Raw genomic sequence first — 15,034 nt, forward strand, 5'->3', positions numbered from 1 at the left:
GGTCAGTATTAAGTGGATAGTCTTAGGGCAATTTAGTGACTTTCTGTTTGGGAAGCTTCTGTTTCTCATTTCTATACTGAGAAACGTGTTTCATCAAAAGATGTTTAGTTTTGCAGGGGGACAATTCTCTCAGAATGGTGGGTCTGTAGAGCCCAAATAACACTCATCTTGAAACAACTGTAGGAGTTATAAGAAGACTTCACCCCAGGAACACAGAGAAACACACCCTACTGTGTACACAACACCTCTACCTGCAGAGAGGGAGTTAAACTGAATAGCTGGGGTGTGTGTGAAGACCAAGCATTTACTCATTGCACATTCCAGGGATCTAAAATGGAGATGGATCACACCCAGGGATGTTTTGATTTTTCCTTCTCAAGTTAGCAGTGAGGAAGAGAGGGGAAGGAATATTGGGATGAAGAGGATAGATGGGTGGAGGACTGTGGAAGGTGGCAATGGATACATTAATACAAGGTGTCCATAAAGTTCAACAATTTTAAATTGCACACAAACTATATGAACACCCTGTATTAACTCAAGCATGAATGAATGAATGTGGGCACTACCAAAGTACTTCCTATAAGAGAGTAGCTTTGGAAATTGCCTAAATTAGCAATAATTACAGGAAAGAGCAAATATAATTTGTTTACTATCATTCAGGTAAATGTTAAGCATTTTATATAGATAGTCTCATTTATCCATCTCAAGCATTCTATAACTCTTAAAAAATGTAGTTTTTTTTTTTTCTTTGAAACAGAGTCTTCCCTTTGTTGCCCTGGGGAGAGTGCCATGGCATCACAGCGAACTCAAACTCTTAGACTAAAGTGATTCTCTTGCTTCAGCTGGGACTACAGGCACCCGCCACAACGGCCAGCTATTTTTAGAGACAGAGTCTCACTCTGGCTCAGGCTGGTCTTGAACCTATGAGCTCAGACAATCTGCCTGCCTTGGCCTCCCAGAGTGCTTAAAAAATGCATTTTAGAGATGTGGAAACTGAGATACAGATGGGTTTAATTTTTTCATAAATGTTTTTAAGTGGCTTAATGAGATGCTCAAATTCAGGCAGTCGAGCTCTAACAACTACAGTGAGTGGCTGGGTACTTAATAAAGTCCCTTTTCATAGGTGAGGTACTCACACTTTATGACTTCCAGGTTTTTTATCTCTTAAAGTGAAGCTAATAATAGAACCTCATAAGGTTGTTGTCAGAATTAGATGAGTTTTGTTGTATGAGGTGCTTGTATCAGTGTCTGCTTGTAGTAAGCAATTAAGTAAATAAGAGTTATTATTGTTGTCATTGCTGTTTAAACATTGAGGGGAGTTAGAACCACTCCCACCAAGTAAGACCCGTCTTTCCCTTTGTCTCTTCTGCCATAATCTGCAAGTTTCAGATCTGAGCATGCTTTTGTTCCTTTTCTTTATAGCAGGTGATAAAATCAGGCTGCTAAGAGAAAATAAAAAGAAAACAGTCTGCTGGCGGCATTGAATCCATCTCCCCAGCCATTGAACTTCTTCCAGCACATTTTGGCTTCTGTCCTGAGGCTGGACCATAACTAGTGAACTGCAAACCCCCTCAATTATTCAGTCTGCTTGGCCACAATGAAAGTAAATAGGTCCTAGAGGCTTGGATCCTAGTTTGCATTTTGATACAGTCTCTCTGGCTATGACCCAGCCTGTGACCCAGGACAGATTCCTTGCAGGCACAGGAGTGTCAGCAGGCAAAAATCTGAATCCCCGTCTGCTGAGAACATGTAGGAGTTGGACTGTCAACAATCAACCATGTCAGGCTGAGACCAGAAAACTGTCCTGCCTCTTCACAGGAGAGTGAAGAACCAGTGTGAGAACCAGTGTTCCCTCCTCCCAGCTTCTTCAGATATGGTCAAAGTTCACAACCTTCAGTCCATTCTAATTGGTAGCTAGCCTGGTGAAGGCTTTTTACTCACTAACTGACCAGCTCTCACCCTCATCATTTACTGTGGTCTCCCCACAAGGAAAGCTATGCTCCCTGGGAACCACCAGTCTCTGATAGAAATGTTACAGAATCACTGGATAAGATAGGAATGATCTGCAAAGCCATCCACTTCAGAACCTGCCAATACCTGAACCTTTCTATAACATTTTAGGCATGTCTCTGCCCAATCTTTTCTCTGACTATGAAAGATAAAAAAAAAAAAAACAACCAAAACTTCATTATATTTATTTTTTTAAAGGTGTGTGAAAGAGCTCCATGAGGCTTTACTTTCACAATATATATACCATTGGCAAGGAAAGTCCTATTAAAGTTTCAGAAATTGCTTAATGAAGTAAATACTTAGTTTGATTTTATGAAGTTTTCAGACATTAAGCTTGAGAAAGTTAATGGTTATTAGTATTTGAATATATAATCACAATCAAAACCATAAAATGAACCAAAGAATAGGACTTTCTTAATATCTCCCCAAACATGATAAATTGTCATTTCTAGTAAAACATTAAGTCTATGCTGTATTCATTTTTTTTCTGACAAAAACTGCCTTCAGAAATCTTATGCTACATTTGTTTTGATCTCTTATTTTTCACTTTATACTCTTAGGCTTTAAAAAAATTTTCAGATTAATATGATGGTATAGATGATTAGGTTTGTATTGTTTGCATTTCTAGGGTAAAGTTCAAGTGTAGTTGAGCCCTTCATCCAGGCAGGGGGTGTGCTGTATATCCTTACACTGTGCACATTGGGTGAGAGTTTACAAGTCCCCCTTCCTCCTCTCCTTTATCCTTTGCCTCAGCCCCCCAAACCCCACTTGAATATACTTGTTGACTTTTTACAGTTTCAAAATATTAAGGAGGTACACATGTTTTTGATACATGGATAGTTTTTATAATGCTTATTAAGTCAGGGCTATTGGTATGCCCATCACTAGAATAGCGTTCATTGTACCTAATGGGTAGGTTTTGTCCCTTCACCCCTTCCCCTCCCCCTTTCTTGATTTTCAATGACAATTACATCTCTCTGTGCTTGTGTGTACCCATCAAATAGTTCCAAGTTATTAGAAAGTACATGTGGTGTTTATTTTTCCATTCCTGAGAATAGGGAATGTGGTGTTTGTTTTGGCATTTCTGAGAATATCCGTTAACTTAGGATAAGGGCCTGCAGTTCCATCTAAACTGCCACAAAAGACATTATTTCATTCTTCTTTATGTTTGAGTAGTACTCCATGGTATGTATACCATGGTGTATGTGTCACACATATATGTTGTTAATCCACTCTTGAATGGTACTTAGGTTGATTCTACTTCTTTGTGGTTTTTTTTTTTATTAAATCATAGCTGTGTACATTGATATATTCATGGGGCATCATTCACTAGCTTCACAGACCATTTACCAAGTTTCACATATACCCTTGTAAGATGCACCGCTGGTGTAATCCCACAAATCCTCTTCCCTCTACCCACCTCCTCCCTCCCTCCCCTCCCTTTCCCCCTTCCCCCTATTCTTAGGTTGTAACTGGGTTATAGCTTTCATGTGAAAACCCTAAATTAGTTTCATAGTAGGGCTGAGTACATTGGGTACTTTTTCTACCATTCTTGAGATACTTTACTAACAAGAATATGTTCCAGCTCCATCCATGTAAACATGAAAGAGGTAAAGTCTCCATCTTGCTTTAAGGCTGCATAATATTCCATGGTGTACATATACCACAATTTATTAATCCATTCGTGGATCGATGGGCACCTGGGCTTCTTCCATGACTTAGCAATTATGAATTGGGCTGCAATAAACATTCTGGTACAAATATCTTTGTTATGATGTGATTTTTGGTCTTCTGGGTATATGCCCAGCAGAGGAATTACAGGATTGAATGGCAGATCTATTTTTAGATCTCTAAGTGTTCTCTATATCTCTTTCCAAAAGGAATGTATTAATTTGCATTCCCACCAGCAGTGCAAAAGTGTTCCCTTTTCTCCACATCCGCACCAACATCTCTGGTCTTGGGATTTTGTGATATAGGCTAGTCTCACTGGAGTTAGATAGTATCTCAAAGTAGTTTTGATTTGCATTTCTCTGATGATTAAAGATGATGAGCATTTTTTCATATGTCTGAAGGCCGTGGGCCTGTCTTCTTCAGAGAAGTTTCTCTTCAAATCCCTTGCCCAGCCTGCAATGGGATCCCTCGTTCTATTATTGCTAACGCGTTTGAGTTCTCTGTGGATTCTGGTTATTAAACCTTTGTCGGAGACATAACCTGCAAATATCTTCTCCCATTCTGAGGGCTGTTTGCTTGCTTTACTTACTGTGTTCTTGGCTGTGCAGAAGCTTTTTAGTTTGATCAAGTCCCAGTAGTGTATTTTTGGAGCTGCTTCAATTGCCCGGGGGGTCCTCCTCATAAAATACTTGCCCAGACCGATTTCTTTAAGGGTTTTCCCTGCACTCTCCTCTAGTATCTTTATAATTTCATGTCTTAAGTTTAAATCTTTGATACAGTGAGAGTCTATCTTAGTTAATGGGGAAAGGTGTGGGTCCAGTTTCAGTCTTCTACAGGTTGCCAGCCAGTTCACCCAGCACCATTTGTTAAATAGGGAATCTTTTCCCCATTGAATGTTTTTAATTGGCTTGCCAAAGATTAAATAACAGTAAGTAGCTGGGTTCATCTCTTGGTTCTCTATTCTGTTCCAGACATCTTCTTCTCTGTTTTTGTGCCAATACCATGCTGTTTTGATCACTATCGATTTGTAGTATAGTCTGAGGTCTGGTAGCGTAATGCCTCCTGCTTTGTTTTTATTTCTGAGTAATGTCTTGGCTATTCGAGGTTTTTTCTGATTCCATATAAAACGAAGTATTGTTTTTTCAAGATCTTTAAAGTATGACAGTGGAGCTTTAATAGGATTGCATTGAAATTATATATTGCTTTGGGTAGTATGGACATTTTAACAATGTTGATTCTTCCCAGCCATGAGAATGGTATGTTTTTCCATTTGTTAATATTTTCAGCTATTTCTTTTCTTAGAGTTTCATAGTTCTCTTTATAGAGATCTTTCACATCCTTTGTTAGATAAATTCCCAAATATTTCATCTTTTTTGGCACTACTGTGAATAGGATAGAGTCCTTAACTGTTTTTTCAACTTGACTATTGTTGGTATATATACAGGCTACTGATTTATGAATGTTGATTTTGTAACCTGAGACGCTGCTGTATTCCTTGATCACTTCTAAGAGTTTTGTAGTAGAGTCCCTAGTGTTTTCCAGATATACAATCATATCATCTGCGAAGAGTGAAAGTTTGATCTCTTCTGACCCTATATGGATACCCTTGATCGCCTTTTCTTCCCTAATTGCGGTGGCTAAAACTTCCATTACAATGTTAAAAAGCAATGGAGACAATGGGCAGCCTTGTCTGGTTCCTGATCTGAGTGGAAATGATTACAATTTGACTCCATTCAATATGATATTGGCTGTGGGTTTGCTGTAGATAGTCTCTATCAGTTTAAGAAATGTCCCTTCTATACTGATTTTCTTAAGTGTCCTGATCATGAAGGGATGATGGATATTATCAAAAGCTTTTTCTGCATCGATTGAGAGAATTATATGGTCTTTGTTTTTTAATTTGTTTATGTGCTGGATTACATTTATAGATTTATGTATATTGAACCAGCCTTGAGACTCTGGGATAAAACCGACTTGGTCATGATGTATAATTTGTTTGATGTGTTGCTGGATTCTGCTTGTTAGGATCTTGTTGAATATTTTTGCATCTATATTCATTAGTGATATTGGTCTATAATTTTCTTTTCTTGTTGGGTCTTTTCCTTGTTTGGGGATCAGGATGATGTTTGCTTCATAGAACATGTTAGGTAGTCTTCCTACTTTTTCTACCTTTTGGAACAGGTTGAGTAATATAGGTACTAATTCCTCCTTAAAAGTTTGGTAGAATTCTGATGTGAAACCATCTGGTCCCAGGCTTTTCTTTTTAGGGAGGTTTTGTATGGTTGATGCTATTTCCGAACTTGATATGGGCCTGTTCAACATTTCCACTTGATTTTGGCTAAGTCTTGGAAGGTGACATGCTTCCAAGTATCAGTCAATTTCCTTCAGATTTTCATATTTCTGAGAATACAGTTTCTCGTAATATTCATTAAGGATTTTTTGGATTTCTGAGGAATCTGTTGTTATTTCGTCTTTGTTGTTTCTGATTGATGAGATTAGAGATTTTACTCTTTTTTTCCTGATTAGGTTGGACAAAGGTTTATCTATTTTATTGACATTTTCGAAAAACCAGCTTTTTGATTTATTGATCTGTTGTATTATTCTTTTGTTTTCAATTTCATTTAATTCTGCTCTAATTTTTGTTATTTCTTTTCTTCTACTGGGTTTGGGGTTGGAACGTTCTTCCTTTTCCAGTTGCTTGAGATGTCCCATTAAATTGTTAACTTCCTCTCTTTCCGTTCTCTTGAGGAAGGCTCGCAGTGCTATAAATTTCCCTCTTAGAACTGCCTTTGCGGTGTCCCAGAGGTTATGATAGTTCGTGTCTTCATTGTTGTTTTGTTCCAAAAAGTTGGCGATTTCTTTCTTAATCTCATCTCTGACCCAGCTATCATTCAGCATAAGGTTATTTAACTTCCATGTTTTTGTATGAGTATGCAGATTTCTGTTGTTACTCAGCTCAAGTTTATTCTATGGTGGTCCAAGATGATGCATGGAATAATTTCTATTCCTTTAAATTTACTGAGGTTAGACTTGTAACCTAAGATGTGATCGATTTTGGAGTAAGTTCCATGGGCTGATGAGAAGTATGTGTATTCAGTTTTGTTGGGATGAAATGTTCTGTAGATGTTTGCTAAATCCAAATGTTGGATGGTTAGGTTTAAATCTAAGATTTCTTTGCTCATCTTCTTATTGGAGGATCAATCCAACACTGCCAAAGGAGTGTTGAAATCTCCAACAATTATGGAGCTGGAGGAAATCAAGTTGCTCATGTCTGTTAGAGTTTCTCTTATAAATTGAGGTGCATTCTGGTTGGGTGCATAGATATTAATAATTGAGATCTCATCATATTGAGTATTACCCTTAACAAATATGAAGTGACCATTCTTTTCCTTCCTTATTTTTTTGGTTTAAAGCCTATTGTATCTGCAAATAAAATTGCAACACCTGCTTTTTTTCTGATTACCATTTGCCTGAAATATGAATGACCATCCTTTCACCCTAAGTCTGTATTTGTCTTTTAAGTTAAGATGTGACTCTTGTATGCAACAGATATCTGGCCTGAGTTTTTGTATCCCGTCAGCTAACCTATGCCTCTTTAGAGGACAGTTTAAGCCGTTCACATTAATAGAGAATATTGATAAGTATGGTGAAGTTTTGGGTATCGAGTTCTTCAAAAGTCCAGTGGGCATTTTTAATTTTTTCACCAGTGTGGAAATTGGAGTTTGATCCGAAGTTTCTGAGTGAGTTTACTTTTGTGGTATAGGATTGGGTTGGTCATTATGGAGGATAGGTCTGAGAATATCCTGAAGAGCTGCTTTGGTTATGGCAAATTTCTTCAACATATGAATGTCATTAAAGTATTTAATTTCTCCATCATAAATGAAACTCAGTTTAGCTGGATACAAGATCGGGGTTGAAAGTTATTTTGCTTTGGGAGATTAAAAGTCAGTGACCACCCTCTTCTGGCTTGAAAAGTTTCAGCAGAGAGATCTGCAGTCATTCTAATATTCTTCCTTTTGAAGGTAATGGTTTTCTTTCTCCTGGCAGCTTTGAGGATTTTCTCCTTCATATTAACTTTAGTGAAGTTAATTATGATATGCCTGGGGGATGTCTTATTGGGGTTGAGTCGTGCTGGGGTTCTGAAGCTGTCCGCTATCTGAATTTCAGAATCTCTAGACATGTCTGGAAAATTCTCTTTCATAATTTCATGCAGAAGGGCCTCTGTGCCCAGTGAGGCCACTTCATCTGTTTCTGGAACTCCTATGATTCAGATATTCACCTTCTTCGAATTATCCCAGAGCTCTCTGAGAGAGTGATCTGTTTTGGCTCTCTATTTCTCTTCCTCTTTGAGAGTTTGGGAGTGTTCAAAGGCTTTATCTTCGATGTCAGAAATCCTTTCTTCTGCTTGCTCTATTCTGTTGCTGAGGGATTCTACTGTATTTTTCATATCTTTGAGGGCTGCAAATTCTTGCTTCAGTGTGTCTAAGTCTTTGGTAGTTTTGTCTTTAAATTCGTTAAATTCTTTTTTTTTTTTTTTTTTTTTTTTTAATTTGGCCAGGGCTGGGTTTGAACCCGCCAGCTCTGGCATATGGGACCGGCGCCCTACCCGCTGAGCCACAGGCGCCGCTCCCTAAATTCGTTAAATTCTTGAGATAACTTTTGAATTTCTCCTCGAATTCCTAATTCCACTTGGTTAATCTTGTCTGCAATCCAAATTCTGAACTCGATTTCTGACATCTGAGCCAGTTGTGTATGAATGGGATCTTCAATTGCATCTGCCATATCTTTCCTTGGGGGGGTTGATCTATTCTGGTTATTCATGTTACCAGAGTTTTTCCACTGATTCCGTGCCATGGTTGTTTTACTCCCTCTGATTTTTTCCCCTGGGGCTTTGTTGAGGGCCTGTACAGTGTTTTGGCCTGAGAAACTGGGGCCCTGTCTTGTGTGGCGGGGCTAAGTGGTTCTGTCTTGTTTTCAGCTGGTTTCTGTTCCACCCTAGTGAAACAGATACTCTGGATTGAAGTCTCAGCTGTGGAGAAATATCAGCAATTAAGTCACCCCGCACCCCACCGGCAAACAATTGGAAAAGAAAAATCAAACCTTCCTACCACCGTGCACCCAGGGCACCACCTGATTTGTCCTCAGGCGATTGGTTCAGTTCAAAAAGTTCAAATCAATTGTCTGAGTCTGCACCTGTCTCTGGTGAGCGTTTAAGAGGTCTCTGGGAATTGGATCACAGGGGTCTGGTGAGTACTCTGGTGTGGCTTGCTCCAGTGCTGCATGGAGTCAGGAGGAGCCACCCAGCCAATAGATCAGTCTGGGAAGGTTGATGCCTCCTTCCCCACCTTGCACCACTGTCACACCCAGTCACTGATAGCCTTGCAGTTGGCTGACCCAGTTGCCTGTACTCCTCAGTCAGCCTGTACCCAGGAGTTTGCACCTGCCTGAATCACACGCTGCGCTCTGCCTCTCTCTAGCAGGAGGAGGTGATGTCTGACAACCTCGGGCGCTTGATGAAGGTTGGGGGCTTTTCACTCAGGTCCAGTCTCGCCCCTGATTAACGTTACTGACAGAACAGAGCGGAATAGCTCTGAGGTTCCCCTGCAGAAGAGAAGCTGAATTGAGTTCCAAATCAGCTTGTCTTTGCTCTTGTATTGTCTATAGGCTGACGATCCCCTGAGGGCCATGTGCGTCTTAGGTTTTGTAAAGCGGACCTCTGGGTCAGCCCCGCCCTGGGAGTTTTCCCGGTTTGCAAGTTGGAGTAGCCTCAGGCAAATCTTATACTCAGAGTCTCTGGTTGCCTAGGGAGACAGGGGGTGTGGCTTCAGAATATTCGGTAGTAAGCCCTATTGCTAGCAAAAGAGGGCTGCTATTTTATGGCTCTGGCAACTGCTGCTCCCGTGTAGCTCCCTTCTGGCCAACCGTCCTCTCTCTGCTCCCATACCCGAGTCTGCACTGACCGGCTGCAGCCCAGCACTGTCTACTCCCCTCGAGCAATTGCCCAAGAGTCTGGACTCCTGGGGGACAGGCCTCCAGACCTTGGAGCAAGAGCAGAGGGGAGTGCGGGGAGCGCTGGGAGCCTGGGGATGCGGGCAGAGAACACACACAGCTTTACACAGTTTTATGCCTGGCCGTATTGTCACCAAAAGATGGCTGTCGCACTGTGCCTCAGGGAACTGCCACTCCGGTGCGGTCCCCTCTCTGCCAACCGGGACTGGCTTCCAGACCTCAGTGTGAGTAAAGGGGAGAGTTGGGAGCTCAGAATTCCAGGTAGATACTATATACAGTTTATACAGTTTTATGCCTGGCAGGAGGACGCCGTGGCACCCTAGTAGGGGAGATAGGTCCAGTTTTTAGAGGGTCTCTCCCATGGAGTGTAGTGGGAGGACCTTTGAACTCTGCCCGATTGTTTGTGGGGCACTCTGAGCCATTCTCATGGGGGAGGGGACTCCCGTCTGTCTGCTGGTGATTGATTTTGTACCTTTTGTTTGTATCCTTGTGGTCGCAGCTCGCCTCAGCGGGGTTGACGTGCGTTCTTCAACCTTCTCTCTTAGTGCAGCTCAAATCCACCAGGTTACTTGCTGAAGTTTTGTCCTTTAACTCTCCTACTGGATAGGAGCCTCTGTGGAAAGCTGGCTTCAGTCAGCCATCTTGTCTCCTCCCCTAATGGCTCTCCACTTCTTTGTGATTGTGAACTGTGCTGCAATAAACATTCAAATGCGGGTGTCTTTTTAACAAAATGCCTTGTTTTCCTTTGGGTAGATAGCCAATAGTGGGATTACTGGGTCACACAGTAAATCTATATTTATTTCTTTGAGGAGCCTCCATAATGAATTCTATAGAGTTTGTGCTAATTTGCATTCCCACCAACAGTGTATAAGCATTTCTGTCCTTCTGCATCCATGCAACATCTATTGTTTTTTTGACTTTTAAATAAAATATACCTTACCAGACAGGGTAAGGTATATTTCACTGCGGTTTTAATTTGCATTTCCCTGATGATTAGTGGTATTGAGCATTTTTCATGTTTCTTGGCCATTTGTCTACCTTCTTTTGAAAAGCCTCTGTTCATCCTGTCTTTGCCCCCTTTTTAATGGGGTTGTTTGGTTTTACTTGTTGATTTGTTTGAGTTCTTTGTAGATTCTAGATATTAGCTTTTATTGGATGTATAGTTTGTGAATATTTTCTCCCATTCAATAGGTTGTCTATTTACTCTGTTATTTTCTTTGCTTTGCATAATAAGCTTTTAAATTTAATCAAGTTCCATTTATTTATTTTTGTTGTTACTGTAACTGCCTTTGGGTTCTTAGTCATAAATTCGTTGCCTAGGCAAACATCTAAGAGTTTTTCTGGAAGACATTTTCTTCCATAATTTTCATGGTTTCATGCCTTATATTTAAGTCTTTTATCCATCTTGAATTAATTTTGTATATGGCAAGAGATAGGGGTCCTGTTTCATTTTCTGCACATGCAGAGGTTTTACTAGCACCATTTATTGAATAGAGCTTTCTTTCCTCAGTGTGTGTTGTTGTCTGCTTTGTTGAAGATCTGTATAGGTGGTTTTAGATCTGTGTTCCCTGTTCTGTTCCATTGATCTACGCCATGCTGCTTTGGTTACTATAGCTTTGTAGTATAATTTGAGGTCTGGTAATGTGATGCCTCCAGATTTTTCCTTTTTGCTTAAGATTGATTTGGCTATTCCAGCTCTTTGTTGATTTCAAATGAAGTATAGTATTATTTTTTTCTAAATCTGTGAAATATGACACTGGTATTTTGATGGAGCTTGCACTGCATCTGTAAATCACTTTGGGAAGTATGGACATTTTAACAATGTATATTTTTCTAATCCATGAGCATGAGATGTTTTTCCATTTGTTTGTGTTGTCTGCAATTTCTTTCATCAGTGTTTCATAGTTCTCCTTGCAGAGATCTTTTGCCTCCTTGGTTAAGTATATTGCTAAGTATTTTATTTTCTTTGTACCTATTGTGACTGGTATTGAGTCTTTTATTTGACTATCAGCTTGACTGTTATTAGTATATATAAAGGATATAATTGTGTACATTGAGTTTGTAACCTGAGACTTTGCTGAATTTATTTATCAATTCTTGGAATCTTTTAGTAGAATCTTTGGGATTTTCTTGATACAATATCATATAGTCAGTGAAAAGCAGTAGTTTGACCTCTTCTTTCCCAACTTGGATATCACTTATTTTTTTCTCTTGCCTTACTGCTCTGACTAGGACTTCCAGTACTATGTTGAATAGCAGTGGTGACAGGGGCCATCCTTGTCTTGTTTCAGATCCTGGGGAATTATTTCAACTTTTCCCAATTCAGTATGATGTTGGCTGTGGGTTTTTCATAGGAACCTTTTATAATTTTGAGGTATGTTCCTTCTAAGCTTAGTTTGGTGAGAGTCTTTATCATGAAAGGGTGCTGGATTTTGTCAAATGCCTTTTCTCCATCTATTGAGATGATCTCAGTTTTTGCTTCCATTTATGGTGTTAATTTCATTTATTGATTTACATATGTTGTACCATCCTTGCATCCCTGGGAGGGAGCCTAACTGGTTGTGCTGAATTATTTTTTAGATACACTATTGAATTCAACTTGTTAATATTTTGTTGAGGATTTTTGTATCTATATTCATAAGAGATATTGGTCTGTAGTTTTCTTTTTTTAAAATATCATTTTCTGGCTTTGGTATCAAGCTAATACTGGCTTTATGAAATGAGTTAGGGAGGATTCTGTTCCTTCAATGTATGGAATAATTTCTGCATGATGAGTATCAGTTTTTCTTCATAGTCTGGTGGAATTTGGCTGTGAGTCCATCTGATCTGAGGCATTTTTTATTGGGAGATTTTTTATTACTGCTTTAATCTCACTGCTCACTATGGATCTGTTCCGAGTTTCTATTTCCTGATTGAGTCTTGGGGGGTTGTGTGTTTCCAGAAATTTCTCCATTTCCTCTACATTCTCTAGTTATGTGTATAGAAATTTTCATAGTATTCATAGATGATACTTTGTACTTTTGTGATATCAGTTGTAATATTTCCTTTCTCAGTTCTAATTGAGTGTATTTGGGTCCTTTATCTTCACATAGTACCATATTTCTCCAACTCACTTTTCATTCTTATTTATTCTCTTATCCATATCTTTGAATGACTGACTTAGCTCAAGAGTCTCATCTTCAAGATCTATGTTTCTTCTGCTTTTTTGGTTTAGCCTGCTGTTGAAGCTTTCCGCTGTGTTTTGAAATTTCATAAATGACACTTTCATTTCTTTAAGTCTATTTACATCCTTTCTTATATTGTCTTGTTAGTAGTTTTCATTTTTTTCATTGATGTCCTGAAATATTTTTTGGTTTCTTTTTCAACTTTCTCTTTATTTCCATTCATATTACTTGCCATCTGTATTCTGAATTCCATTTCTGAAATTTTGACAACTTTTCTTTGGCTGAGGTCCACTATGGAAGATCCTCTGTGACCCCTTACTGGAAGATCTTCTTGCAGGGTGGTGGGTTGTTCCCCAGATTGTTGTTGAAAGCTTAAAGTGGGGAACAAGTGAGACCCTCTCAATGAAGGGGTCTTCTAATCTGCCATCTTGCCCTTCTAACATTTTCTTGAATATAGGTATAAATAATCATCATCTTCTCAGTCTTTTTTTTTTTTTTTTTTTTTTGAGACAAGGTCTTGCTCTGTTGCCTAGGCTAGGGTGCAGTGACATGAGAATAGCTCAATAAAACCTGAAATTCTGGGGCTCAAAATATCTGCCTGCTTCAGCCTCCCAAATAGCTGTGACTAGAGATATACCACCATGTTCAGCTAAGTTTTTCATTTTTTGTAGTGACAGGGTCATGATATGTTGCTCAGCCAGTGTTGAACTCCTGGCCTCAAGCAATCCACCCATGTTGGCTTCCCAAAGTGGTAGGATTACAGGTGTTAGTCACTATGCCTGGTCTCCTCAGTCTTCCTTCCTGCCTTCCTTTCTTTTTAACATTTATAGTAGCATATACTAATTCATCCAGTTATTCTCCAGTGTCATTGTGAATGAAAAAATGTTAGACAATGAAGAACAAATAATGAAGTCATTATTTCACTGATTCTTACCCAATATCAGGAAAATTATGTCTTTAAAACAGCAATCCTACCTGATAAATTCTTTCCATATCTAAACATAAATGGGAAGAAAAGTAAAGCTATGGGAAGTCTATAATACTTTATTAGACATCACATGCTTTTAATAGTTCAACATTGGTAATATTTGATAGTTGAGAGTAAATTCATAGACCGACACTTAAAAATGTATACTTTGATAAGTATAAAGTATATAAAGAATTAGGTAAGCTTGTGGAGAAGCTGACCAAGGCACATAAATTAGGAGATACAATTGTCCATCTAAATCTTCTATATCTTATTTTTTTTACAGAATATTTATTAATATATAATTTCTTATTTTTAATTCTGGACATTCATTATGTCAGCCATTTATTTTGTCTGATGACAAACAGCAGCCATGATCATTATTCTGGACCTTCACATTGGATAAATTTAATTTTTTTTTTTTTTTTGTAGAGACAGAGTCTCACTTTATGGCCCTCGGTAGAGTGCCGTGGTTTCACACAGCTCACAGCAACCTCCAACTCCTGGGCTTAAGCGATTCTCTTGCCTCAGCCTCCCGAGCAGCTGGGACTACAGGCGCCCGCCACAATGCTCGGCTATTTTTTGGTTGCAGTTTGGCTGGGGCCGGGTTCAAACCCGCCACCCTCGGCATATGGGGCCGGCGCCTTACCGACTGAGCCACAGGCGCCGCCCAGATAAATTTAATTTTTTCTTAAGACACAAGTTTCCTTCTATATTTCTGAGGTAAGGTTTTTTTTTTATTATTATTATTTCTGCTGTGTCTGGTGGACCCTGATGGATCAGGAAATCTGGTCATTTACTTTCTTTAGAGTGCTGGGAAATTATAGAAGAATGAGATGGCAGCCTTGCTGATCTCAAAGGTTCCGATACAAGGACTGTCTTTTCTGTTAGGGAACCTTATTAATGGAGTGTGTGGATTGACTACCTGGATAATCCTGCTAGCAGAACCCATCTTGCTGCCCATCATGACCACCAAGCCACAAAAAGATTTAAATAGAAGTGCTAGACTGTTATGGAAGTGATATCATAATGTAGTAGATGACTAATTATACAACCTATAGGATTACAAATAGTGGAAGAGTTTCAGGCCAGGCTGGCCAGGATAGATTTCCTAGGGAAGGTAGAATTTGAATTAGGGCATTGCTATAGGTTCTTCCTTTAATATCCTTCCATATCCTGTCAATTTTAATGCAATATTTTTATTACTTAAGAA

General features: G+C 39.2%; 1 protein-coding gene and 1 pseudogene across 4 annotated transcripts in view; both read right to left on the bottom strand.

Moving 5' to 3' along the window:
- Positions 1-15,034, bottom strand: part of ME3 (malic enzyme 3) — a 290,015-nt gene that overhangs the window by 36,491 nt on the left and 238,490 nt on the right. The gene's annotated exons all lie outside the window — the stretch shown is intronic.
- LOC128565081 (alpha-ketoglutarate dehydrogenase component 4-like) lies at positions 14,501-14,917 on the bottom strand (annotated as a pseudogene).

The sequence above is a fragment of the Nycticebus coucang genome, chromosome 14 (genome assembly GCF_027406575.1).
Source record: "Nycticebus coucang isolate mNycCou1 chromosome 14, mNycCou1.pri, whole genome shotgun sequence".
Taxonomy (NCBI): domain Eukaryota; kingdom Metazoa; phylum Chordata; class Mammalia; order Primates; family Lorisidae; genus Nycticebus; species Nycticebus coucang.